The sequence below is a fragment of the Malaclemys terrapin genome, chromosome 10 (genome assembly GCF_027887155.1).
Source record: "Malaclemys terrapin pileata isolate rMalTer1 chromosome 10, rMalTer1.hap1, whole genome shotgun sequence".
NCBI classification, from domain to species: Eukaryota; Metazoa; Chordata; order Testudines; family Emydidae; genus Malaclemys; species Malaclemys terrapin.
In genome coordinates, this window is record NC_071514.1 from 55,186,366 (window position 1) to 55,213,294 (window position 26,929).

The following is a 26,929-nucleotide window of genomic DNA, read 5'->3' on the forward strand; positions in this document are numbered from 1 at the left end:
TGGGAGGGGTGTGCCAAAGGGACATTCGTCCATTGGACTCTCTCATCCCAAGCTGGGAAACTGAGGCAAGGGGCTGCTGCCCAATAGATTGTAGGGTGGGCGTTTCACTCACAGTTCACATACTGCTGAGTCACTCTTGTGATGGTTTCCCCAGTTCATGCTGCGTTTCTTTCTCCTCTAAATAAAAGTTCTCCTGTGTTAGACTCAGACTCAGTGCTCCTGACGGGGGAACAGCTGCCTGTTAGGGGCGTGCTGGTCAGTTTCCCAGATTTCTGGGAGGGGCGCTCCAGCTGGTTCTGCTTTGTAATGCTAAGAGGAACCCCGAGATCCTGATTCTCGTCTTGACACTGCCAATACCACCTGGCACAAGCGTTACACCCCCATTGCGTTCTGCACAACCCCCGTTCCTGCCATCTCCTCTGGCTTGATCCTCTCCATTTAGTGCGTCCTTCGTCTGGAAGGCCGATGATACGGTAATGCCGCAGAGTCCCACTGAGAAATTAAATCCCTGGCTCACACCTGCCCGGCTTCAGAAACGTTGGCATTCTCGGCGAGGAGGGAGGGAGCCCAAGAAATCTGGTATCTGCGCTAAATAAAGGATGGGCAGACGTTCCGGAGGGGGCTCCCTCCCTGCCCACACACCAGGCTTGAGGCCAGCAGTTGAGAAAGCAAGATAAGCTGGGTGTGGAGTGGCGCTTTCCCCATAAAGGCATGGAGCCCCGGCTCTGGTTTCTGATGTGGAAGTGGGGGACGCTTCAGGTTGCTAACTCGCCCGCTCAGCTGCAGCGTCGGGATAGGTGAGTTTTATTGAAATGCCCAGTATTTCACACAGCCTGGAGATGTAGGGCCAGAGCCTGGTGGTGGGCACCAAAGCCCCAGGCGGTGTAGGCACGTGGGGGAGGTGCAGTGGCAGGGCATGCTATGTGGCCCCTGTGGGACACCATGTGCCCTGAGTGCCCGGGCACAGGAAGGAACGTGCCCAGACAGACGCAGTAACTACCGCATAGAGAGGGGCAGCCTGCACTCCTCTCAGTGCCGCCCCTCAGCCCGGGCAGGTGCACAAGGGGGAGGGGAGCCCTGGTGCATCCTCTGCTTTCCCAACCCTGCCTGGCTGAGGCACAAGGGATGGGGGCGCAGTGAGGTACATGCTGCTTTTCCTTTGAAACGGAGCAGCATTTCCCCCAGCAAGTGGATGCTGCAGCATGAGCCTGGCTAGCTAGGAGTCTGGCAGTGCCTCCTGGTGAGTAAAGAGTGCCCCCGGGGCCATGGGGTACCAGAAGCCTGGCGGGGATCCCCTGCCCAGCGTTCTGCTGGACCCTAGGCAGGAATCCTCCCGCCCTGCCCCAGGTACCTTTGGGCATTGGGGCCAAAGTACTTTAGAACACAAAGGAACTAGCATAAACCATGTTTTAAAAATGGGGAAACTGAGGTATGGTGCAGTGTAATGAGTTTTCCAAGGTCACAGGTCGAACTCAGGCCCTCTGTGTCTTAGACTATTACAGTGTGTGAACGGCTGCTAGCTGGCAGCGTCCCCGCTCCTCTTTGGCATCAGGAGAAGGGGAGGCGTGTTTTCAAGGATGAGTGACTCCAGATTGGTATTTCACTTCAGTTCCAAACATTGTAGTTCTGGCTTGTCAGACTCACTGAAATCCTTCTCCTTTAAAGCTTTAACCCTTTGCCTGCCATGGGGTTACGCCTCTCTCCTCTCTCTCACAAGGATACCTGAGATTGCTGGCAGCGTGTCACAGTTACTTGGGATGTGACATTGTCTGAAGAATTTGGGGTCCAGGCAGCTCCAAAAAGAAGGTGTTTCCAATGAAATCTGTCTGGGGATCATGTCTGGGCAAAGTGTTTCCATTACAACAGTGTGTTTCGGTGTGTCGTTTACACGGTGTTCTCTCTCTCTCTCTCTAATTCATTTGCACGTTTGTATCACGGTCACTTTGGGGGTTAGTTGTGGACTTTCTAACTTTGCAACACCACATGAATACAATGATGGCTGACAGAAAGCATCAAACTTGGGACCTCTGGAGCTTCACACGTGAGCCTCTGCTGTAGGGTTCTCAACCTATTTACCATTGGAGGCTGCATATGCCGTGCTCTGCGTTATGTGGGCTGTAGCTACACAAGATGTAATACCAGGGCCGGGATAGATATACCTGGGGGGTGGGGTGAATGAGCCGGTTTCTGTCCAAGAGTCTGGATTGCTCTGGGCTGCTGATCCCGGCAAGGTCATTGTGAATCCCTGTGCTGAGTGCTGAAGGTGGCCTGGGAAAAGCATGTGTGGGGACGGGGAGGGGTGTCTATGTTAATCCCGGCTGAAATAAATGGCCATGCCCTTGCTAGGGCAGCGCTTACAGTGCACCCCTCAGGGACCAGGCTCCATTTTGAACTCTTTTTGGCCAGGACTGTGGCCCCTGGCGACTCTGCCCACTTTAAGCCTGGCCTGAGCTGGGCCCACAGAACAGCTGCAGTGTCAGCAGCGTGTCCCCCTCTGGGCTGCTGGGCTGCAGTGCAGGGGGCAGCATGCCTGGCGTGGGGCACACAGCAGCTCTGTGCCCTGGGCCCCTCACACCTGGCACTTATCTGAGGGGGGAAGAGCCCTGCCGGAGGCTGCCCAGTTGCTGTCTCTGTATGGGTGAGCGGGCACTGCCCTCCAGCTGGTGGTAGTGACTGTGGGCGGGGGGAGCTGGGACAGAGGGGGTTGCTCCGAGCAGCACTCCCCTTGCAGCGGTGCAGCGCGGGGAGAGAGGAGGCAGTTCCTTCCCCACTAGGGTTACCATATTTTGTGCCTCCAACAGGAGGACACTCCACGGGGCCCTGGCCCCGCCCCAACTCCGCCCCCTCCCCAAAGTCTCCGCCCCCTCCCCTGCTTCCCGCGAACATTTAATTTGCGGGAAGCCTGGGCAGGTAAGGGGGGGTGTGGGGGGAGGAGGTGCGGCCCAGGCTGGCCCCCCCGGCGGCTCCAGCCTGGGTCGGCTTGGGCCCTGGGGTGCCAGCCCTGGCCCCCGGCCGACCACCCCCGGCCCGCCCAGCACTGCCGGCCGGCCCCCGGCGGCCCAGCGCACCCCCCCCCCCCCCCGGCGGCCCAGCGCACCCCCCCGGCGGCCCGACCCCGGCGGCCCAGCGCACCCCCCCGGCGGCCCGACCCCGGCGGCCCAGCGCACCCCCCCGGCGGCCCAGCTCCCGGCCCGACCTCCCGGCCCCGCGGCCCAGCGCACCCCCCCCGGCGGCTCGGCCCCGCGGCCCAGCGCACCCCCCCGGCCCCGCGCACCCCCCCGGCTGCCCAGCTCCCGGCCCGACCCCCCGGCTCCCGGCTCCGCGGCCCAGCGCACCCCCTTGGCGGCCCGGCTCTGCGCCCCTGGACCCCGGCCCGGCACCGCGCGCCCGGCCCCGTGACCCCGGCCCAGCCCTCCCGATTTTCCCGGACATGCCCGGCTTTTGGGGATTTCCCCCCGGACGGGGATTTGAGCCCCCAAAAGCCAGACATGTCCGGGAAAATCCGGACGTATGGTAACCCTATTCCCCACCACAGGGAGCGCTCCAGCCGGCCCTGACCCGCCCGGGACCCGGGAGCCAGGCAATTGGAGCCGCAATCTTTGAATGGTTTTTACCATGCAGCTGGGTCCCAGCTGTGTGCTAATCGGGCCAGCTGCAGAGACGGAGACAGTGGCCGGGCCGGGGGAGAGGTGAATGGTGGGCTTCACCCCGTCTCCAGAGACTTGGGCCCACCCCCCCCATGCTGAGCCCCTTTGAACATCCAGCCATGTCCTGCGGTGCCTACCTGGGAGCTGAGCTCTTCTGAAAATCTAGCCCAGTAGTTGAGCCCTCTGAAAACTCTGGCCTTAGCGTCTAAGGGTAACATTTTCAAGAGTGGCTAAGTCACTTAAGTGCCTAAATCCCAGTGACTTCTAGTGGGATTTAGGCACTTGTGAAACTCTCTCCTGGTCTCATGTCCAGCGGTTTCTGTCCCCTGCAGAGTTCCAGTCCAGCTCTCTCCTGCTTCTGTCTGCGCTGTCCATGATGGCGCTCCTTTGCGTAGCCCCCGTGCAGGGCAACGGGGCCCTGGCCCACAAGAAGGTCGAGAGGGGTGAGTAGAGAACCCGTCGGAGAGCTTCTATCATCTGCCATATCCGAGATCAGGGCATCGTGGGCCTGATTCTGCTCCTCTCCCCCATGCCGGGGTCACCCCTAGATCCACTTATCCACTGAATGCACCTTCCCGCCCCCCCGCCAGCGCTGGGCCCAAAGAAACGCTGAGTTCTCCAAAGGGATCGCAAGGCCGGCCTGCGATAGTGAGCCCACTACTCCCATTCGCAGGCCTCCAGCGCCTGGGAATGGGCCAGCCGGGGTGGGGGAGGTGCTGCTCGACTGCCTGTTTGCTTTACACAGCTTCGTTATCCCTTTCTCCGGTAACGGCTACCAAGCCGCCGGCAGTGACTGAAGAGCGCTGGTGCCAACCGCAGGGCAGCGTGTGAGAACCAGGCACCCCCCCCCCAAATTGGCTGGGAGTTCTACCCTTCCATCTCACCAACTCCTATACTAGGGCTAGCCCCGGCTAACAGCTGGGGATCTCTCGCTCATGCCTAGAAGCCTTGCCCCCAGAGTCCAGGCAGCAGGGAGAGCCAGTTCCTCCTTGTCAGCGGTTTTCATTCCCTTCTCCCCACACCTCCAGCGGCTCTGGGAGCTGCTCAGGGGCTTGCCCAGGCAGGCCAGGGGCCGAGCCAGCTCCAGAGGTGGCCCTGAGCCCCTGGCCCCGCAGTGCTCAGCAGCTCCTCCCCCTCGGCTCAGCTATGGGGGAGGGGCACACAGGGGGATTGTCTGGGGGGTAGGGGAGCTGGGGGGCTCAGGCTCGAGGGAGGACCCTGGGGAGGGGAGGGGCAGTACAACCACAGTGCTCTCATTCTACCAGGATAGTTTGGGACAATTTCCGCCCCAAAGACAAGCCCCTCGATAGGATGTCTGGAATTTTCAAAGGCACCACAGGGAGTTGGGGGTCTAAATCCCACTGAATTCCAATCACAGTCGGGTGTCAAACTCCCTTAGGCTCTTTGAAAACTCCCATTTAAATTGTCACTGATGGGTTTCATAATTGACATTCGCTGAGATGGATCTGGCAGCGTCTCCCCCACCCTCGCCAAACGATTTCTTCAGCAGTACGGACTCAGGAAGGATACAGAGCCTTGGTTTATACTTGATTCATCTCTTCAAGGTTTCTTCAAAACCAGCAGAGCAAGAAACTATTCTTATTTTATTTTATTGGTAAAATGAAAGTGTAAGATCTGGAGCCGGATTTTGTGGCCAGGAATGGCCGGGGCGGATTCTGTGGCTGTAGTATTGTGAAATACACAGGACCTGCCTCTAAAACCCAGCCTCCAGTTACCCCAGGCTGATTTGATCGAGCTAGCTAGCGCTCACTCCCCCACCCCCACCTGCCCCCTTAACCTGATGTTCGTGGCATTTCAGGGTTCCCCAAAGACTGCAGCAACATTCCCAGGGACAGTCCCAGCGGGGTCCATGTCATCCAGCCGGCAGGCTCTCCCCCTCGAGTGGTGTGGTGTGACATGGACACCGAAGGCAAAGGCTGGACCGTTGTCCAGAGAAATTCTTACAACACAGAGATCACCTGGAGTCCTGGAGCACCTACAAGTACGGCTTTGGGAACGTGCAGCAGGATTACTGGCTGGGCAACGAGTACCTGTCCCTGCTCACGCGGCAGAACACCTACAAGGTCCGCTTTGTGGTGGAGGACAAATCCAACAACACCCGCTACGCACAGTACGACATCTTCAGTGTCAAGGATGAGCCGAGCGGGTACCCGCTGAGGCTGGGCAGGTACTCTGGGGACGGCAAGGCCTATCTCACCACCTACCACTCCGGCCTGGGGGGCATACACGACAACATGAAGTTCAGCACGACTGACAAGGATCAGGACCAGGCCAGTGGGAATTGCGCAAGTAGCTATGGAGGCTGGTGGTACGACAAGTGTCAGAACGTCCTGCTCAATGGGAAAGGCTACATCTACTGGGCAGGGTTCTGTAAGAGTGAGGAGTGCAAGTCTTCCCTCATCCTGGTTAAGCCAACAGACGTGTGCTGGGTCCAGCAGGAGGAGCCCATCCTCCTTGGGAGCCGGCGCCGCTGAGAAGGGGAGACAATATTAGATCAGACACGGCGCGCCATCCCCCACCTAATCAGTGCAGTCCCTGCAATGCCTCCACTCTGCTCACCCCCTTCCCTGTTGGCTTCTGCACGGTAAATCCCCTGGAATAAATGCTGAGAGCCAACCCCGGCGGTGCGTTCGAATGACACGAAGAGTGTGATTGGTGTGTATAACTGGACCCCCGCTTCCACTCTGCCTCGCTGGAAGCCATGTCACTCACTACGACTTTAGACCCACATTAACCTCTGCTTCTCCCAGCCCTGCCACTGCCCCTTGGCATTAGTGATCAATGAATCATGACACTGGATTTCTAGCAACTGTCATTGAACATTTAAATGGGGGATGACTCAAAGCCAGGACTTTACATCTGAATCCTGCATGTATTAGCAGTGGTGAGTTTGGGTTCAAAAACCTGCCCTCTGTGTTTTTAATAAATATGGTTATTACATGAGAAAACATTGCAACAGAATTAGTTGCTGATAAACCACTGAGATTAGATAGACGTGCAACGAAACCACACAATAAAGATATTGGTGTCCCTCTTCAACCCAAGGGGCTTGTCAAAGTTTGGGGCCCCGGGGATGTTCCAGTGGGGAGCAGAAATTGGCAGTGGAGTCTGGTAATTTTTTGATGTCTTGTTTATTGACAAGGAACATACAGAGTCCTGCTTCTCCAAACACAGCAGGAACCAACAGCAGGGATTAGCCTCCCTGCTCTCAGCTCCAAGCCTCTTTAGCCAGCACCTGGCCCAAAAGCTCTCTATGCTCCTCCCAAGATCACACCATGTTCACAGGCTCTGCTCGGCTTTCCTGCTCTGCCTCCGTATCCTGGCTGCACTGCCTGGCTTGTCTCTGTCACACACGCACCAGCTCAGAACGATACTCGGTGGCATCCTCTGCCCACCTGGGGCTAGTTTCTGGGCACACGCCATCATGGCTTGTTCTACACGAGGCCCCCTTACCTGTTGCTTCCAGCTGTCTTAAATGAAGAGTGCATCCTCACAGCTGTGTCAATGAGATTTTAACTCCACCCATAACATGGTATAATCCAGCTCCTAGCAGTGTATTTATCTGTCAGGCTGACGTCCTCTGAGCATCTCTGAGCATTTCCTGCCTGTTTGGCTTTAGTCTTCACTTCAATCAAAGTTCATTGTGACCAGATGCTGAACACCATTAATGCTAACAGCCAGGGGCAGGAGCACCCCCTCTCCCCCCCCACCCCCCCGAACAGGGAAAGAACAGGCTAAAGAACAAGTCAGCTGGGCCTGATGAAGTTCACCCTCGGGCAGAGCTCCCAAATCGTGGGCTGTAGCCCAAAGATGGGCCATGACGTAGTCCTGGCTGGTCCACTGGCAGGGGTGAAGATGGGGGGGGATGTGAAGGGGCATTGCCCCCCCCCAAACTGCATCTTTCCAGTACCCTTCTGACCATGGCCCTTCAGTGCATCCCCAGGACACAAGGCCCTGTCTAATTAGCCTTCCTGACAGAGCCTGTGTGGAGAGCGTGCGTAGGGGGGAGTTTGGGGGGCAGGTTTGGAAAGAGGGATGTTTTCAGGGGGAGGGAAGCTGGGAGCCGCTGAGGTGCAGCTGGAAGGTTTCCTCCTCCCTCCTCAGCATCTGGGGTGCAGACAGGGGGGAGGGGGTTGCTATTTTGCAGTTGGGAGTATCAGGGACCCCGCCCCCCCGTGCACTAAGCTGTCCCCTCCATCTCGGTTGCGGGTGGTGAGGTGGGGGTGTGCTGTTTTGCAGTGGGGGAGCGGGGGATCCCCCTGCCCAGGGCACTGACCTCTCCCCTTCCCGCCTCCCATCTCCGCTGTCCGTGCTGGGAGCCACCCCCACCCCCCACTCTGCCCATTGCAGGCTGCACTTGGTGCCCTCCCCAGCCAGCCATCCCTCGCCAGGCTGGAGCATGACGCTGCAAGCGGGGACATCCTCAGCCTGTCCCGGGCAACCAGCTCGCTTAGCCGTTTTGCTGACTGGGGGCTCCCTGCCAAACCCAGGGTTCCCCTGCACCATTTCCCCCAACTTGGGGTCCCACCCACACCCCAACTCCCCCCTGAACATGGCTACCCCTCCCCTTCCAAAACAACCTGAACTCTTCATATGCCACAGCCCACCCCTGCCCCTCCCCATAAGCCACCTGGCAACAGTGCCCTCCATCGGATCAAACTGCTCTCCGTGTCGCCCTCCCACCCCCACCCCGCAGGGCCAGGCTGGCGGTCTCTGGGGCTGGACCCCGTCTGTGACTGGGGTTTCAGCACTCCTGCTTCACAGATGTATACAGAGCACTGTATAACCAGAGTTGTCATAACTATAAAGGGAAGGGTAACAGCTCTCCTGTGTACAGTACTATAAAATCCCTCCTGGCCATAGACTCCAAAATCCTTTACCTGTAAAGGGTTAAGAAGCTCGGATAACCTGGCTGACACCTGACCCAAAGGACCAATAAGGGGACAAGATACTTTCAAATCTTAGTGAGGGGAAGGCTTTTGTTTGTGCTCTTTGTTTGGGAAGTCATTCGCTCTTGGGACTGAGAGGGACCAGACATCAATCCGGGTTCTCCACATCTTTCTGAACAAGTCTCTCATATTTCAAACTTGTAAGTAAACAGCCAGGCAAGGTGTGTTAGTTTTTACTTTGTTTTCTCAACATGTAAATGTACCTTTTACTAGAGTGTTTAACTCTGTTTGCTGTACTTTAAATCCGATTTCTAACGCAGCGTTTTGCTCTGGCCTATTGCTCTTTAAGTTTGATTACCCTGTAAAGTTATTTTCCATCCTGATTTTACAGAGATGTTTTTTACCTTTTTTCTTTAATTAAAAGCCTTCTTTTTAAGAACCTGATTGATTTCTCCTTGTTTTAAGATCCAAGAGGTTTGGAACTTGATCCACCAGGAGTTGGTGGGAGGAAGGAGGGGGATGGTTAATTTCTCCTTGTTTTTAGATCCAAGGGGGTTGGATCTGTGTTCACCAGGGAATTGGTGAAAGGTTTCTCAAGGCTTCCCAGGGAAGGGAATCCACTTGGGAATGGTGGCAGTGGACCAGATCTAAGCTGGTAGTTAAGCTTAGCAGTTTTCATGCAGGCCCCCACATTTGTACCCTAAAGTTCAGAGTGGGGAAGCAGCCTTGACAAGAGTCTAGTGACTCTGGCCAGCACACCTTCGAGCAGGCAACCCGAGGGGGCTGCAGCTAGTCAGCTTGACTAAGCAGTTCTGAGGTCTGTCATTAAGGTCTATAGTCACCCAGCAGGAGGAGGTAGGTGCATTTCAGGTTTTTGCTCTAGCAGACAAAGGTGTAAGGAGAGCTGGCAAAGCTGATGTTAGAAACATTGACATTGGAAATCCATGTAAGTGTAGAAGAGTGACGGAACCAATCGTGCGGGGACGTGGGAATTCACTCTCACCTGGCCTCTGGGGATGGAGGCAGCACGTGGCTGGCACTTCTCGCTCCTGCCGTACGAGGGGCAGGTGCTGCTACCAACTGCTCCCCCTAACCCCCGCCCTGCTGCGCTCTGGGGATGCTGCCCTGCTGTGGAGCTCTCAGGTGTCTTGAACTGGAATTTGTTTGGAGAGAAACTGCTAAGAAGCCTTATCAGCCCTGAGCAGAGAGTACCTGGGAGCCTGCCTGGGTCGGGCGGGTCTGGTACAGCCTCCCCCAGATAAGGCTCTTCCCTGGACCTGCCACCCATTGGAATCTGGAACGATTCCCTCCGAGGTAACACCTGGGGCAGCCAGGGCAGGGCAGGGCACGGCCTGCTCCCCTAGAGCGTTAGGGCTTTCAGGAGTCAGAGGTGCCAGCAGAGCAGGTTGTACATTAAAGCAGCGAAGGCAGTTGGGGGGCAGAGGAATTGGGTGCTTTGCCATTGCACTTGATCAGCTCAATTTGAAAATTCTTTCAAAGGAAATCCAGATGTATACATCTGACTGGGGTACATGTACACACATACACACGCACACTCATATGTGCACACACTCATGTGCACATACATGTACACACATGTACACATACATATATATACAGACGTGCACATACGCTGTCCCTGGAGCGCCCCAGGATGCGACTGACGGGGTGGCTGGCTATTATGGAGACAGAAGGGGGTTGGGAGAAAATAATCAAGAAGAACTTTTGCTGAAAATGCAAACCTAAGCTGGAAATCTGTGCAGGGCTGGGCTCAGCGAAAATGATCTTTTGAGCTGCTCTTATAGTCCTGTACTTCCTGGTTTGCGTCGGATCCAGGCAGGAGACTGGGCTGCTCTCAGCTGTAGAAGCCATTGGAATGAGCCAAGTCGGAATGAGCCAGGCCCTCAGAGCCTTCTGCCACCAATCGCCCCAGCAGTCACTGATCCACACCAAACCACGTCCTTCCAGTCAGGCAGTTTCATATGCATACGTCAAACCCTTGGTTTGCCACTCAGACACCACGGTGATGGGCACAGTAAGGACCGAGAGACGCTAAACAGGCAGACAGACAAGGAAATAGTGGCCCTGCCTACAGGTGTGTGTGTGGTGCAAACGGATGAACACCAGTTGCTGGCTGAAGGCACAACCTTAATTCCTGCATCTCCTGTCTGTCAGCTATCGTTCGCTTGGCAGCCTGAGCTCCGATTTCTAACGCAGCGTTTTGCTGTGGCCTATTGTGGTTCTCATGTCCGGGGGCGCCTTGGCCCCTGGTATCAGGAGCGGTGCTAAGGAGGCTGCTTTTCAAAGGTCCTTAAGTAGAGTTGCCAACTTTCTACTTGCACAAAACCAAAAGCCCTTGACCCAACCCCTTTCATGCTCTTCCCCAAGGCCCCACCCCCACTCACTCCAGCCCAGCCCACCTCCCTCAGTCGCTGGCTCTCACACCCTCACTCACTTTCACTGGGCTGGAGCTGGGGGTTGGAGTGCAGGGAGGGGTGAGGGCTCTGGTGGGGATGCGGGCTCTGGGATTGGGCTGGAGATTAGGGGTTTGGGGTGTCAGAGGGGGATCTGGGCTGGGGCAGAGGGTTGGGGTGCGGACTCTGGGAGGGAGTTTGGGTGCGGGAGGGGGCTCAGGGCTGGGGTACGGGATTGGGGTGCGGGTGGGGGTGTGGGGTCTGGGAGGGATTAGGGTACAGGAGGGGGTTCCGACCTGGGGCAGGGTGTTGGGGTGCCGGGTGTGAGGTCTGGGAGGGAATTTGGGTGTGGGAGGGGGTTCCGACCTGGGGCAGGGTTTCTGGGTGCGAGCTCCGGCCAGGCGGCGCTTACCTCAGCCAGCTCCTGGTCAATGGCACACTGGTGCTAATGCAGGCTCCTGACCCCTGGTCTCCCTCCGCTGGCAGGCTCTGAGCAAGGCCTGCCCAGAGAACATGGATGACGAGCTCTCGATCCTGCTGACAGCACCCCCGAGCACAGACAAACTCCAGCACATCTTGGAGGTGAGCAGAATGGGGAGGGGCAACAGGGGTTTTACCTTAGCCCTGGGAACTCCTAGAAAGAAGAGACTGGAAAATCCATGTTTCTATTGGATCCTTCCGAGTATGCATTTGTGATATAAACTCACTGGGTGACCTTGGGGTAACTCACTTCCCCCTTACGTAGGGTGACCAGATCACCCAAGTCAAATATCGGGACGCGGGGGGGAGGGCGGAGGGTAACACGGGGGGGGGGCGTGGCGGGGGAGGGGGGCCAAAAAAAAACCCTTCCTCCGCAAGCGCTGGCGGGAGGCCCGGGAGACTCAGGGGAAGCGCGGGGCCGGGGAGAGTAAGAGTCCGGCCTGGTCCCGAGCAGGCAGGACTCAGTTGGGTGGTAGGGAGAGGAGCGGGGCGGCCCGCGGTGCCAGGCGGCGGCTGTTCTCCCCCCCGGGCAGCGGGACTCGGGAGCAGCCGCTGCTGCAGCTCCCACTGCCGCGGGGGAGGAAGCAGCCATGGCGCTCGGCGGCTGCGGCTCTGGCGCCCCCGAAGCCCCCGAGCCTGGGCCTGCTGCAGGGACCCAGTAGCGCGCACGCTGCGCCCAGCCCCTGGCCAGTCGTGTCTGGGCTGCTCCCCAGGTAGTGCTATCACGCGGCGGCCCCAGAGTGGGGGCAGCAGGCCCCAGCCCCCCCGTCCCGCTCGGGTCCCGCAGGGGAACGAACGGGGCTGGCCTGCCGATGCCTCCGCCCCGGGGCCGCCGCGGGATAGCACCACCGGGGGAGCAGCCCAGACACGACTGACCAGGGGCTGGGCGCAGCGTGCGCGCTACTGGGTCCCCGCAGCAGGCCCAGGCTCGGGGGGTTCGGGGGCGCCAGAGCCGCAGCCGCCAAGCGCCATGGCCGCTTCCTCCCCCGCGGCAGTGGGAGCTGCAGCAGCGGCTGCTCCCAAGTCCCGCTGCCCGGGGGGGAGAACAGCCACCGCCTGGCACCGCGGGCCACCCCCCTCCTCTCCCTTCCCTACCACCCAACTGAGTCCTGCCTGCTCGGGGCCAGGCCGGACTCTTACTCACCCCGGCCCGGCGCTCCCTCTGAGTCTCCCGGGCCTCCTTCCAGCGCTTGTGGAGGGAGGAGGAACGGTGAGCCCGGGGAAGAGGCGGGGATTCGGGGAGGGAGCCAATCGGGGGAGGAGAGGGTGGAGTCGGGGCCGGGGGGGGGGGTGCGAGCACTTCCGGGCTCCAGGCTCCGGCGCATTTCCTTGTTTGTCCAGTGTCCCGACCGCACGTCGGTCGGGACGCAGGACAAACAAGGAAATATTGGGACAGTCCCGATAAAATCGGGACATCTGGTCACCCTACCCTTACGGCATCAGTCTTCTCCACTATCAAATCTACACTGGGGAAGAAGGACAGAAGCCCCAACAATCACCTTCACCTCTGGGTGTCTGGTCCTGGGAGCCGAAACCAACTGGACTATCTGCCCCATCTCCTAAACTGCCCTGTCTTTCCCTCCTAGGGCCTGGTCCTTAGTGCTCAGCCTGGCCCCTTCCCAGCTTGTCCCTGACCTTTAAAGGACACTCCAAGCCCCTCCCATGCCTGCTTCCCTTGGGGTCTCTCTCCTGGCTGAGCACAGGCTGCCCTTCTATCTCTCAGGAGGCCTGGGTCCTAGTCACAGGCTGCGTCTTGTCACGTGACCCCCACACTTATTCCCTTCACCCTTGGGAGCTGCATCACCTGGGCTAGGTGCAGTTGAGCTCCAACCCCTTTCCTGGCCATCTCACCCTGGGACAGGTTGAAACTGGAAGTGGGCTGTAGTCCACGAAAGCTTATGCTCTAATAAATTTGTTAGTCTCTAAGGTGCCACAAGTACTCCTGTTCTTCTTTCTGTGGGTAACAGTAACTGGTTGCTCCCAAAGATGCTGTAGACACAATGGAAGAGGAAATCCTTTGGCCTGGATTGAAATTATTCCGACTGAATGTGAATGAGAGAAAATAGGTTCATAGTTCTCTTCCTAGCAGCAGAAAATGTAGCGATTGATAGAGGTTCAGGTCAGAAAGGACCATTCTGTGCATCTAGTCGCCCCTCCTGTATAACTCAGGGCCTAGAATGTGACCAAGTGGTTCCTTCAGCCAACCATAGCATGGGACTGAACCAGAGCACGCCTTTTGGAACGACATCCACATGCAGGAGAGCCAGCTGGCTACCAGAAAATCTCTCTTCTGCAGTGACATGGGGTTAAGGGACACGGGGGAAAAGACATGGAGGCTGTGACTAAACTTAGAGCAGCAAGGCCAGGAAAACCAGGGTTAGGTCCCAGGCCTGGCTATCAGATCTGCTGTTTTCTATTCCTGGCTTTGGGACCATGAGCGAGTCTCTGCACCGCTGGGTGCCTCGGTTTCCCCAGCTATCAAATGGAGCTAATCAAGGTTTTGTTTGTTCTCCCCATTTTACAGGGTGGGAAACCGAGACACAGTTGGGACCTGTCTACACTACAGGTCTGTCATGCATTTGTAATCTGCTGACCCCCACATTTTGTTCAGAGCCTATGGACAACACAGCTCCTAAAGGTACGGTTGTTCTGTGCCTATCCCCTATGTACCAGCAGGGCTGGACAGCATTTCTCACTGTGATGTGGGGAGCAGGTCCTGGGTACTAAGGGTCTGAAGAAGCTCTCAAGGACTAATTTTTTAAAATAATTGTTATCAATGAATTGAGAGAAAACATACAATCACTGCGGATAAGATTGGGGGGTGACAAAATACATGCAGAGTGGTAATTCCTGATGGGGAGAGGGCAGTGATACAGAGCGATCTGGCTCATTCGGCCAGCTGGACCCATTCAAAGAAAACAAGTTTGAGCAGAGCCCAATGCAAGGTCCTATGCGTGGCAACAAGGCACGCCGGCCACACCTCCAGAATGGGGACGTGTATCCAGGAAAGCAGTGACTCTGAAAAGGACTTAGGGGCCAGAGTGGAGAAGCCACTCAACATGAGCTCCCAGTGTGATGCTGTGGTGAACAGGGCTAAAGCCATCATTAGACGTAGGAGCAGAGCCGTGAGTAGGATAGGGAGGTGACACAGCAGCAGTGAGACTGCTATTGGAATACTGCCTCCAGTGTTGGTGTCCTCCTTTGAAAAAGATGGTCCTAGAAATTGGAGCTGGGGCAGCAAAGAGCCACCAAATGTTCTGAGGGCTGGAGAAAAATGCCTTCTAGTGAGCTATTGAAAGAGCTCAACCTGTTTAGCTTATCAAAAGAAGATTGAAGGGGACTTCATTGAAGTGTTGAAGTGCCTTAATGGAGAGAAAATACTGGGTATTAAAGGGCTCTCTAGTCTAGCAGAGAAAGGCAGAACAAGACCCAATGGCTGGAAGGTGAAAAGAGACAAATTCCTATGACAAATAAGGCACAAATATTCAACAGCGAGGATGATTGAACACAGGAAGAAGCTACCAAGGAAAGTGGTGGATTCTCCATCTCTTGATGTCATTAATAAAGACTAGATGCCTTTCCGGAATGTGTTTGCCCCAGAAGTAGCTATTGTGGTAGACAGGAGGCCTGTGATATGCAGGGGGTCAGATTAGATGCTCTAACTGTCTCTTCTGTCCATAAAGTCTACTCATTTCTGAGAAACCGAGTGTAGCATTGGGAGCAGCTTGTGATGTTTTACTGTCTAGCCGGCTTGCTTTCTAGAATGAACACTCATTGAGTGTGGTGATCCACAGGGAGTAGCTCAAACCTCCAAAGGGTCTGGCCTGCGGCAGGACATTAGCACTGCAGGGGAGGGGTGGGTGTGGCAGTGACATCACAAAGGCCTTTTTCAGGACCTCAGCCTATTGGCCAAAGGTGCAGGGGAGGTGGTGACCTCACAGAGGGATGCTGACATCAGCCAGGCAGGACAGGGGCGCAGGGCCAGGGAAACCTCAGAGACCCCTGTGGCTTTGCTTCAGCAAGTCTCCTTCTCAAGATCTCTCTTTGAGGTCTGAGAGAGTATTTGGGTTCATGTATGTGACCACCAGGAGGAACCTCTTTTGAGTTTTCTCCTTTCTTTTTCCTGATTTCACTAGAAAACTGATGTCCCTGTTTAGAAGGTAAGAGCCTCCGAGAGGTTTGCAACCTGTTCAGTCTGCTGCATCTGGCGCCAGCTGAATTTTAGGCATGGAAAACACTAGCTTAACGTGGCCAAATTTTATTCCCCACCTGGGATTTTGTCCCTTAGAATCTCTGGGGACATTAAGGTTTGTCCTTTTTCTTTTACCTTTTCCTCCATCCCTCCCTCCTTTCTTTTCATCTCTTACTTCTTTTGTCCTTTCCCTGTTCCCCTCCCACCACCAGGAGGGGTGTGTGTGTGTCGTGGGGGGTGCTCTACAACTCCCATTGTGGGAGGTCCACCGAAAAATGTGGGGCTGAAATAGTGCTCAGACAGTGATCCCGAGCGGTGACCTGGGCCATCCTTTGGGCTCTCTGGTGTGAACCCTCATCCTCCCGCCCCTCGGTCTCTACCCTGATTGGCTGAGCAGGGGGTTATTGACAGGGAGGAGACTCAGGTCCCTGTTGTTTTCTTTTAAGACCAAGTAAATAGTCATAACCAGTCATATGTTCGACAAATTTTGCTGCTTCTCTGCAGTTCATTATTTTCTCTACCATTCCAGTTCTCCTAAAATACTTGCTGAATAATTACTATGAACTCTTGCTGGTCTGGAACTCACTTGAGAGCACTTTATTCAGGTCATTCAATGTCTGAAATTCAAGATCTGATGGTTAGTTTGAAAATCAGGGCTCTTGGGTCCTATTCCCAACTCTGCCACGGACTGGCTGTGTGACCTAAGACAAGTCAATTCTCCTTTCTCAGCCTTAGCTTCTCCCTCTTTCAAGTAGGGATAACAATCCGCCCCTACCTACCTCCCGGCAGGTGGAGGATGGGGATCTATTGGAGAGTGTCACTAGGAGCAGTGCATAAGATGAGGTGTCCTATCATGTTTACTCAGATCAGATTATGACATAATAGAATGGCTGAAATAGTCTATTTTATTTGTATTTTATTATGTTGCAATCGTTAAGAGCAGCAACTACTTAGCTCAGACTGAAACATCTTATCTAATTTTTGAGATCTAAGTGTCTCCTCTTTATGTAGCTCAAACCTCCAAAGTGTCTGCCCTGTGGCAGGACATTAACACTGCAGGGGAGGAGTGGGTGTGGCAGTGACATCACAAAGACCTTTTGCAGGACCTCAGCCTATTGGTCAAAGGTGCTGGGGAGGTGGTGACCTCACAGAGAGATGCTGACATCAGCCAGGCAGGACAGGGGCGCAGGGCCAGGGAAACCTCAGAGTCCCCTGTAGCTTTGCTTCAGCAAGTCTCCTTCTCAAGGTCTCTCTTTGAGGACTGAGAGAGTATTTAGGTTCACGTACATGAGCACCAGGAGGAACCTCTTTTGAGTTTTCTCTTTTCTTTTTCCTGATTTTACTAGAAAACAGACGTCCCTGTTTAGAAGGTAAGACCTTCCGAGAGGTTTGGAACCTGTTCAGTCTGCTGCATCTGGCGCCAGCTGAATTCTAGGCATGGAAAACACTAGCTTAAGGTGGTCGAATTTTATTCCCCACCTGGGCTTTTGTCCCTTAGAATCACTGGGGACATTAGGGTTTGTCCTTTTTGTTTTACCTTTTCCTCCATCCCTCCCTCCTTTCTCTTCATCTCTTACATCTTCTGTCCTTTCCTCTGTTCCCCTCTCAGCACCAGGAGGACTCTGTGTGTATGTCGTGGGGGGTGCTCTGCAATGGGAACAGGGACAATTCTCCAACTTTGGGCAGTCGAGAGCCTGGGTGAGATAAGGGGCGTTAAAGCCCTTTGTGAAGGAGAAAGGGGAGTTTCACGGTGTTGAGCACCAAGGAAGTCTAAACTTTGCTAAAACATCTAGTCTGCAGAAACCAGAAATGGTCGGGGCCACATTGTAACCATTGTCTTTTTTAAAGCCCATTGAGGGATGTGAGTCCCACCCTTTTAGGTATCTGGGGTGCTGGGAGGCGAGAAGAGGTGCCTGTCTCCATTTTATGGTCTCAACAAACTAAGTGCTGTGCCCCAGTTCTCGTCAGAGATCCCTGAAAAAGAACGTCTTCCCATCCATTAACATACCTGGAAAGATACTGGAACTCCTTATTAAACAATCAGTTTGTCAGCACCTACAGGATAATATGGTTCTTAGGACTAGTGAGCATGGACTTGTCAAGAACAAATCATTCCAAACCAATCCTAGCTCCTTCTTTGGCAGGGTTACGGGCCTAGTGGAGGTGGGTAAACAGTAGATGTGATCCATCTTGGTGTTAATAAGGACATTCTCACAAACAAACTAGGGAGATGTGGTCTAGATGCAATTAGTATAATATGTGTGCACAGATGGTTGCAAGCCCGTACTCTAACAGCCCAGAACCAAACACTCCTCCTCCTGGGCTGTGCACTCCGACCTCTAATGGTCAGATGCTGCTTAGCACTGTCAGAGCAGCTTTTGCTGGGGGATTCTCCCAGCACTTTCCAATAGTGGGAAAGTATGAAATCCCCATTTGACTGCTGGGGACAGAGCCTAGAGCAGGCAGCAACTTACCCAAAGTCCCACAGGTCAATAGGAAACCAGCAATGGAACCCAGGAGTCCTGACTCCCAGTTCCCTCCTCCAATCACTCCAGCAGAGCACACTCCCTCTCAAAGCAGGGGGACCGGACATGAAGGCCTGGTTGTAATTGCCAGCTATGGGAGGGAGTGTGCAGCAGTGGTTAGTGAAGGGGCCTGGAAATAAGGACTGCTGGGTCCCATCCCTGGCTCTGACACTTGGTGTGACCCTGAGCCAGTAGCTTCCCCGCCCCAGGCCTGTTTCCCATCAGTAGGGTTGGGGTCGCAGCCCCTACAGCCCAGGGGGGTTGGGAGGCTCCAGGAAGGTGTGTAAAGTGCCGGGATGTCAGCATCCCAGAGGCGCTGTCACCCCTGCACTAGGCCAGTGTTCTGCACCCCCTGCTGCTGGCCGAGTTTCTCTGTCCCTTGGCAATAAGACAGACTCTTGTTTTCACAGCCAGTCGATCGCCCAGTGCTATCACATTGCCTGCTGGCTGGGCAGGGTAACTCCTCAGGTCACCACCACCCTCTCCAGCCTGCCTTGGCTCTGGGGAGTGAGGAGAAGGGCGAGGGATGACACTGAACATCCTCCATCCATCACTCCGTCAGCAGAGCAAGTGAGTGGCATTAGGGTTCCCCGTTGGCGTCCCCTGTCTGTCTGGGGAGAGGCAGAAAGAGGGGGAAAGAATCTCTCCCAAAGGAGATTGGATTTGCAAACCGCCCCCAGGAGCCCCTCGCTCTCAGATCGGGGAGGCGCTTCTCCAGAGCCGTCTCCAGTGTGTTTGGAAAGGTCCCAGCAATGGGGATCCCAACCCTTCCCTTGTGGGAGACCGTTCCCCAGGCTGAGCGTCTCTGAGCTGGGCCAGACCCTGTGAGCTGCTGAGCATGGAAATCAATGGGAAAGGCAGGGGTCCTGGCCTTGCTCTGCCTCGGGACTTTGACGTGGGGAATGGTTTCCCAGGAGAAGTCCGGACTCCTGGGTTCTGTTCCTTCTCTAGCCTGGGGGGGAGTGTGGCCTGGGACGGTAGGAGGGAGCTGCTTGTCCAAAGTGACTGAACCCAGTGATGGAAAAGGAGGAGACTCCCCGGGCATTGCAGCCCCAGGGGTGACGAGGGGGAATGCTGGGAGCAGATCATGCAATGAACCTCTTCCAGTGCAGGTAGATTGCATTACATGCACCCCTGTGCAGGGAGGAGGAGCTGCTCTGGCTGGGGCAGGGCTGGGGAGGGACCAAACAGGCTGGTTAGTCAGAGGCTGCCTTGACCCCAGACTCACGCCCGCTCCCCGCTCGGTTCCAGGATGGCCAGGCTCCTGAGGATGTTCAGGAAGAAGGCTCTGCAGGTGGCCCCAGAGCCTGAGGGAAGCAGCTGCCATCTTCCCCAGGAGCACAGCAGCTCCTCCGTCCCCACTGGTGGGGAAGGAGCTCCTGGCCAGGCCAGGAGGTGGAAGTGCCCAGCCTTCTGGCAGAGAAAACCCGCTCCCAGCGAAGGCGCCGAGGTGGGAGAGGCCAGGTCGAAATGGAGCTGGGCCAGGCTGCCGCTGGGCAGGCAGGACCCAGCGCAGGAGGGGAGCCAGGCAGGGTGACTCTGGGGCATGTTGTGTGGGCAGCAGCGGCCCCAGGAGCCCAGCCCTGATTCCCAGCAGGAGGCATCGCCCTGCCCGGTCACTGAGGACCTTCCAGCCTCCCCAGGGCAGGAGGTGGAGGATCCCTGTCCCACCACCAGCAGCTCGGCCCGCTCCCCATGGGACAGCAGCAGTTCCTGGGACTCGGGCAGCCGCGAGGCCAATGGGCGCCTCTGCTTTGTTCCAGGTGAGGAGTCAGGCTGGGCTCAGGGAGAGGTGAGGGCGGGGCTGTGAACACCCTGGGCCCAGGCCCTCGATCAGTGCTATTGGGGGCGGGTCCCCAGCCCAGGGGTCTGACCTGAGCCACATGAACCCCACTGACATTAGATGCTGCCACTTTGGTCCTTGGTGCTCTGGTTGGGGGGAGGCACGTCTCAGGGAGTCCAGGACAGTCTGGGGGGGGGGTCTCTTTGCTATGGGCTCCTGAAGGAGTTGGGGGCTGAAGGCATCACTGAGAGGGGAGAGTGTGGGGCCCGATCTGCCGTGGGACCCGGTGGTGGGAGGGGGACACATTGCCCCACCATGCCCCTGTCCTTCACCCGAGTGGCAGCAGGGGTCACCCTGTCCCCTTTTCTCCCTGGTGCAGGGACTGCCAGGGACTCAGGGGACGAGGAGGAGGAATGGGTGGACGTGGCCACAGAGGAGGCTGCTCTCAATAACAGCCGAGAGCAGCTCCAAGGCGGAGAAAAGGTACAAACGTACCCCAGCTGTGCTGGAACCGAGACTGTCCTGCCCCTTCCCAGCACCTGACCCCCTGCAGAGGGTCTTGTCCCTGATGATCCACCAGCCCTAATGGGGACCTTTCTCCTCCATGATCTGGGACCCCAGAGGTGGGGGTGTCTGTCACACACCAGCCGGGTCTCCTCCCCCCACAGGCACTGTCCCAGTTCCTGACCCTGCTTGTGGTGGAGTGGTGGGTGATTTGGACAATGGGCGAGTCCCCACTATCCCCCATTCAGGCCTGAGTCCTGCAGCTGCTGTGTGGGGGCAGGGAGGTCCCTGGCTAACTGGCTCTCTCTCCCCTAACCCCACTCCTGGTGGGTGCAGGAGGAGGCCCAGCAGCTCGTGTTCCTGTACGCCATCCACCCCGCGTCTCGCTGCACAGCAGAGAGGGCAGGACACATTGGAGCCACACTGCTGCAAGGCGGCTGTGGCGGAGAGGATTGTGGTGAGCGAGACACGGTGCCCAGCAGCTGGAGGAAAGACAGAGACATGGGAGGGGCAGGGGTCTCCCCAGGCCAATGGATGGGGGATTGTTGGTGCTGGAGGGGCAGCAGAGGGCAGGGATTGCTGGGACTGAAGACTGGGGAGAAGAGACGGGAGAAATTCGGAGAGTGGTCACTATTGGGCAGGAATCGGAGGAGCGGGGGGCAGGTGGGGGGATCCTGCTGGCTGTGTGGGGCCCTGGCTGTGTAATCTCCTCACTGGGAAGTATCAGTGTGGCCCGAATCTCACACGCTCCTTTGTCTCCTTTGGGTCTCACAGGAGCTCATTGAGGAGCTGCCTGATAACTCTCCACCCGGCACCGTCCTCGCTAACTCCCTGATTGCTGTGGGCAACCTCAGGTACCGAGACCCTCCGGCCCGGTTCCCCTAACCCCAGTGCTGCTCAGACCCAGGGCTGGGAATCACTGCCCCTCCCACTCCCAGGTCACCGCCCAAGGGTGGCTCCTCTGGCAGAGGTGCGGGGAAGGTTCACTCTCTCCTGGCTGGGCTGTTCTTTTCACTCCAGTAACATTGCAACGGCTTTGGGGAGAGGCTCACTCCCAGGATCAGATACAGGAGGGGCAGCAGGTCCAGGGAACAGGTGCTATTCCTGCCCTGCCACTATCTGTCTGAGAAACCTTGGCCTTGTCATTCCCTGGCTCGGTGCCTCAGTTTCCCTTCTTGCCAGCCTGTGCCTATTTCCCTGCAGTTTCACCTGCGTGTTGGTGCCAGTCCCATCCCCGCACTGCACAGTCTAATACCGGCTCCTCTCTCTTGCCAGCACCATGACACCTGCCCTGGAGCCAGAGCTGGAGACCCACCTCCTCCGAGCTGCCCTGCACGCCGTCTTCACCCTGGGCACGGAGAAGGACACCGCCCAAGTGCAGGTAGATCAGCTAAAGTCATGGATAGAAGAGCCAGCTGTCATCCTGCCATGAATCCTGGCTAATTGCCTGCAGTGGGAAGTGAATGAGAGAGGCCAGGATATGTGTTTGGGGGTCTCACCAGTGCTTCCCAGAGACCCCACTTCCCATCCTGTGGCAGGTGTAGCCCCAGTTTCCCTAACTCTGACCCATGGCTCTCCCTTGCTTTCAGGATCTGCCTAGGGTCTTGCCAGACCTCCTGGACGCCATGCTGGGGAACCTGCTGGCAGAGTCCCCAGACACCGACAGGCTCCAGTACATCTTGGAGGTGAGCCCGATGAGAGAGGTGGAGACAATTTTACCTTAACTCTTAGATCCATTTTCCACTCTGTCCTCCTAGCCGGGCCCCAAGTGGGCATCCTTGGTCAGGGCAGTCAGTGCAATGCCTCCTTTCCCCACAGCACATTAACTACTGGATTGTGTCCAGGGTGCCGCGAGAGAGAGCCAGGGCCGTTAAGAGCAGCACGGCCCTGCTCAGATTCACCATCACCCTCCCTTAGTTTGACATAAGTGACCTCTGACCCCAGCTTCCTGACTCCAGGCGTAGGTGATCTGGCTCCGACGGGCTGTAGGATCTGCTGCTGCAGGGGCTGTGGGTTAGGAGTGTTCCTCTTGGGGAGGCAGAGGCAGAGCAGAGAGTGAGCCTGGCTTGAGTCAAGTTCTTCTTGTCCTAGTTAAGTGGTGACTCTGGGCTTTTAAGGGGACTGTGCTCCAGGTTCATGCCTCCCTGTCATCCTGGAGCAGCTGGGGAAGCAAGTCCTCATGGAGGGCCCTGCCCACAGCCCTGTGCTCCAGGCTTCCTTGGGGGCAGAGGAAATTAAGGGTCTGGCTCTAGCTCCTATCCTCTAGTATCTCCTGCAGAGGGGCTGAGGGGAAGGAGAGTCCTGGCCCGGGGGGGACGGGGAGCTGACAGGAAAATGCTGATGGAGTCCCCTCTCCCTCTCCCGTCCATTAGAACTCAGCGGAATTCCCCAGGATGGGTCACCACATGGCACAGCTAGCTCTGTCCGTCAGTAACCCAGCCAAGGACATCAGCCGGCAGGACAGGGAGGGGGTTTACCGGCTCTACCAGCTGCTGCTGCACCAGAGGGGTAAGGAACCCAGCTGGGAAATGGCACCCGCTAGAAGAGTGAGACTGGGACCCCAGCCAAGTTCTCTCAGACTGACCCCGGCTGGAGGATGAGTCTCTCTATCTCTTTCTGTGTTCCACACCACGCCCTGCAATTCTGTTGGGCCGGGCACGCAGCGAGGACTCTGCCCACTGTGCAGCCACCAATGGGATTGGAAGGACACAAGCCCTGCAACCAGAAGGACAAATGTGTGTGTGTCTCTCTCCCTGTCACCTACTCCCTCCTGGGGGAAACCCAGCAGCTGATGGGGGACAAGGTGAGCAGCTGCATTAGACTCAGGAGATTGGGGCAGGGCCCAGGCCGCATTCCCATCCTGTGGCCATTCACTGGCCTGGCACAAGGAGCCTGGTGGGGAATGAAAGGGAGAGCAGGTGCTCCTGGGAAGGGAGATGAATTCACCTCCATGAGCAGGAGCGAGCCAGCTTGTCCCCGGAGCAGCTCCACCCAGCTCTTTAGCCGGGCTAATTAATGACAAGCTTTGCCTCATCCCAGACTTATGTTCTTAGGACAGGGTGCTATCGCTCTTGGGAAGGGCAGGAGAGTCCCCCAAGTGCCCTCTGCGAGACTCTCCTGTCCCACAGGGCCGCACCCAATTCCTAGTGGTCTGGTGTCTGTGTCACCCGAGCCACCACCCAGAGTTGCTCCCATCACTGGCAGCCTGGGAGGCCAAGGACTGACGGGTAATGGCGTCTGACCAGGCAGGGCTGAGGCACTTGGGCAGGGGACGCTTGTCCTGCTGCTGGCAAGGCTGGACCCGTTCTGGAGAGAACAGGAGGATTCAGTCAGCAGTAGGGTTACCATGTCTAATAAATAAAAAAAGAGGACTCTCCTCGGGCCCTGGCCCCGCCCATTTCCCCACTCCTAGCCCCGCCCCAACTCCGCTCCTTCCCCGCCCTAACTCCACCCCCTCCTCCCTCCCACTCCCAGCCATGGGGAAAGGGCTGCCCCAGCGCTACCGGCTTCACGATTTGCCGGGCAGCCCCCAGACCCTGCACCCCCGGCCGGCGCTTCCCCAGCGCAGCTGGAGCCCGGGAGGGGAAGCGCCCAGCCGGGGGCACAGCGTCTGGAGGCTGCCCAGCAAAGCGTGAAGCCGGTAGCACTCGGGCTTTGGGCAGCCCCTATGCCTCCGCATCCTGCACCCCCAGCCGGGCACTTCCCCTCCCGGGCTCCGGCGACACAGGGTCCGGAGGCACGGGGGCTGCCCGAAGCCGGTAGCGCTGGCTCGGGCAGCTCGGCTCTTAAAGTCTGAGAGGGGAGGAGCGGAGCAGCTCAGCTGGAGCCCGGGAAGGGAAGTGCCTGGCCGGCGGCTTGGGGTCCGGAGGCAGTGGGGGCTGCCCAAAGCCGGTAGCGCTGGCTCGGGAAGCTCGGCTCTTAAAGTCTGAGAGGGGAGGAGCGGAGCAGAGCAGCCGTGGGAGGGGAATTGCCCAGCCGGCATTTTCCCGGACATGTTTGGCTTTTCGGCAATTCCCCCCGGACGGGGGTTTGATTGCCGAAAAGCAGGACATGTCCGGGAAAAACCGGACGTATGGTAACCTTAGTCAGCAGGGGCTGCCAATCCGTCCCATTCACCAGGGCTGCCATCCTGCGGCTTCAGCATTAGTGGCTGGGGTGACTTGGGGAAAGGTCTCAACCTCCCCACATCCCACTTCACTGCTGCCAGAATCCCTCCTGCCCCCCCGCTACAGTCCCCTCCCTACCCAACCTGGGTGGGGCTGGAGTAGAGGGGTCTGAGAACTTGAGTTGTGGATTAGAGGTGGAACAGCTGTCAGGGGCACTGAGGGGGAAGTGGCAGGAGCTCCCCGTACAAGGAGGGGGGTTGCCACTGGAGGTCACTAGGAAGGACAACAAGACTCCATCCTGGGGGTCAGGAGGGGAAATCCATCCCTCAGAGGTGGGCAGGGGCTGGGTGGAAATGCTGCTGGTTCCAGGGGCCGTTAATCCCCCCTGATTCCTCGGAGGCGTCTGAGTCTCAGACAGGTTCTCGTTCCCTTGCAGCAGGAGGACGTCACGGCCAATGTGATGCACCAGCTCCGTATCATGCGGCACTTCCGCCAGGTGCCCGAGGCGCTGCAGGGCCTGTGCCTCTGAGGCCACCAGCAACTCCCACTCTCTGCTGCAGGTACTGCTCTGGCTCTCTGTAAATGGGGAGCTAGCGGAAGGGGAAATGGAGCCCCCTGGCACTCACAGAAACCCTCTCCCCTCTCTGTGGAGCAGGGTCCTTTCCTCTGCCCCCAAATTCCTTCATCTGGGACAGGAGCTCTTTCCCTCACACCCATTCCCCTCCCCCCTTTCCTTGATCTACCCCCATCCCATTCCCCCTGCGCCCAGGCAGAGCTCTGCCTGCCCCATATGGTGCAGAAAGGCCTGTGATATGCAGGGGGTCAGATTAGATGCTCTAACTGTCTCTTCTGCCCATAAAGTCTACTCATTTCTGAGAAACCGAGTGTAGCATTGGGAGCAGCCTCTGCTGTTTTACTGTCTAGCCGGCTTGCTTCCTAGAATGAAGACTCATTGAGCGGGGTGATCCACAGGGAGTAGCTCAAACCTCCAAAGTGTCTGACCTGCGGCAGGACATTAGCACTGCAGGGGAGGGGTGGGTGTGACAGTGACGTCACAAAGGACTTTTGCAGGACCTCAGCCTATTGGTCAAAGGTGCTGGGGAGGTGGTGACCTCACAGAGAGATGCTGACATCAGCCAGGCAGGACAGGGGCACAGGGCCAGGGAAACCTCTGAGTCCCCTGTAGCTTTCCTTCAGCAAGTCTCCTTCTCGAGGTCTCTCTTTGAGGACTGAGAGAGTATTAGGGGTCACGTACGTGAGCGCCAGGAGGAACCTCTTTTGAGTTTTCTCCTTTCTTTTTCCTGATTTCACTAGAAAACTGACGTCCCTGTTTAGAAGGTAAGAGCCTCCGAGAGGTTTGGAACCTGTTCAGTCTGATCCACCTGTTCCACAAGTCCTTCAGTCCAATCCACTTCCCTAACTAATTTCCTTAAGTTTTTAAAGTTAGCCCTTTTGAAAAAAAAACCCTAGTCCCAGATCTATTTTTGTTTACCCTTCCATTTAGTTTAAACTGAATTAGCTCATGATCGCTCAAATCAAGGCTGTCCCCTACAACCATTTCTTCTAAGAGATCCTCACTACTCACCAAAACCAAATCTAAAATGGCATCCCCTCTTGTTGGTTCAGCAACTACTTGGTGAAGGAATCCATCAGCTATCACATCTAGGAAAATCTGAGCCCTATTATATTAATAGCACTTGTCCTCCAGTCTATATCTGGGAAGTTAAAGTCTCCCATGATCACACAATTCCCATTAGTATTTACTTCATTAAAAACATTGAAGAGGTCTCTATCCCTATCCAAATCAGACTCCTGTTCTAACAGACAGCAACCCAACCCCCCCCCCCCGAAAGGCAGAGATAGAGCCCAGGAATCGAGATGGTGGGGAAATTTCATTGAAACCGTTTCTGACTGAAAATCCTATTCAAACTAAACCAGTTTGTTTCTTGAAATCATAACAAGTGGCAATGAAAATTCTTTGTCACAATGTGTTAAATTGTCTCATCGCACTCAAAGAGGAGACACTTAGATCTCAAAAATTAGATAAGATGCGTCAGTCTGAGCTAAGTAGATGCTGATCTTAACAATTGCAAAATAATACAATACAAATAAAATAAACTATTTCAGCCATTCTATTATGACCTAATCTGATCTGAGTAAACATGATGGGACACCTCATCTTATGCACTGCTCCTAGTGACACTCTCCAATAGACCCAGCAGTCCTTATTTCCAGGCCCCTTCACTAACCACTGCTGCACACTCCCTCCCACAGCTGGCAATTACAACCAGGCCCTCATGTCCGGTCCCCCTGCTTTGAGAGGGAGTGTGCTCCGCTGGAGTGATTGGAGCAGGGAACTGGGAGTCAG

At 56.5% G+C, this 26,929-nt stretch overlaps 1 protein-coding gene and 2 pseudogenes across 1 annotated transcript in view; 1 reads left to right on the forward strand and 2 right to left on the reverse strand.

The window, feature by feature from the left end:
- The window catches only part of ECI1 (enoyl-CoA delta isomerase 1), a 280,245-nt gene that overhangs the window by 175,452 nt on the left and 77,864 nt on the right, over nucleotides 1–26,929 (reverse strand). The gene's annotated exons all lie outside the window — the stretch shown is intronic.
- The window catches only part of LOC128844064 (paired amphipathic helix protein Sin3a-like), a 59,538-nt pseudogene that overhangs the window by 25,489 nt on the left and 7,120 nt on the right, over nucleotides 1–26,929 (reverse strand).
- On the forward strand, nucleotides 693–6,618 carry LOC128844717 (fibrinogen-like protein 1-like protein; annotated as a pseudogene).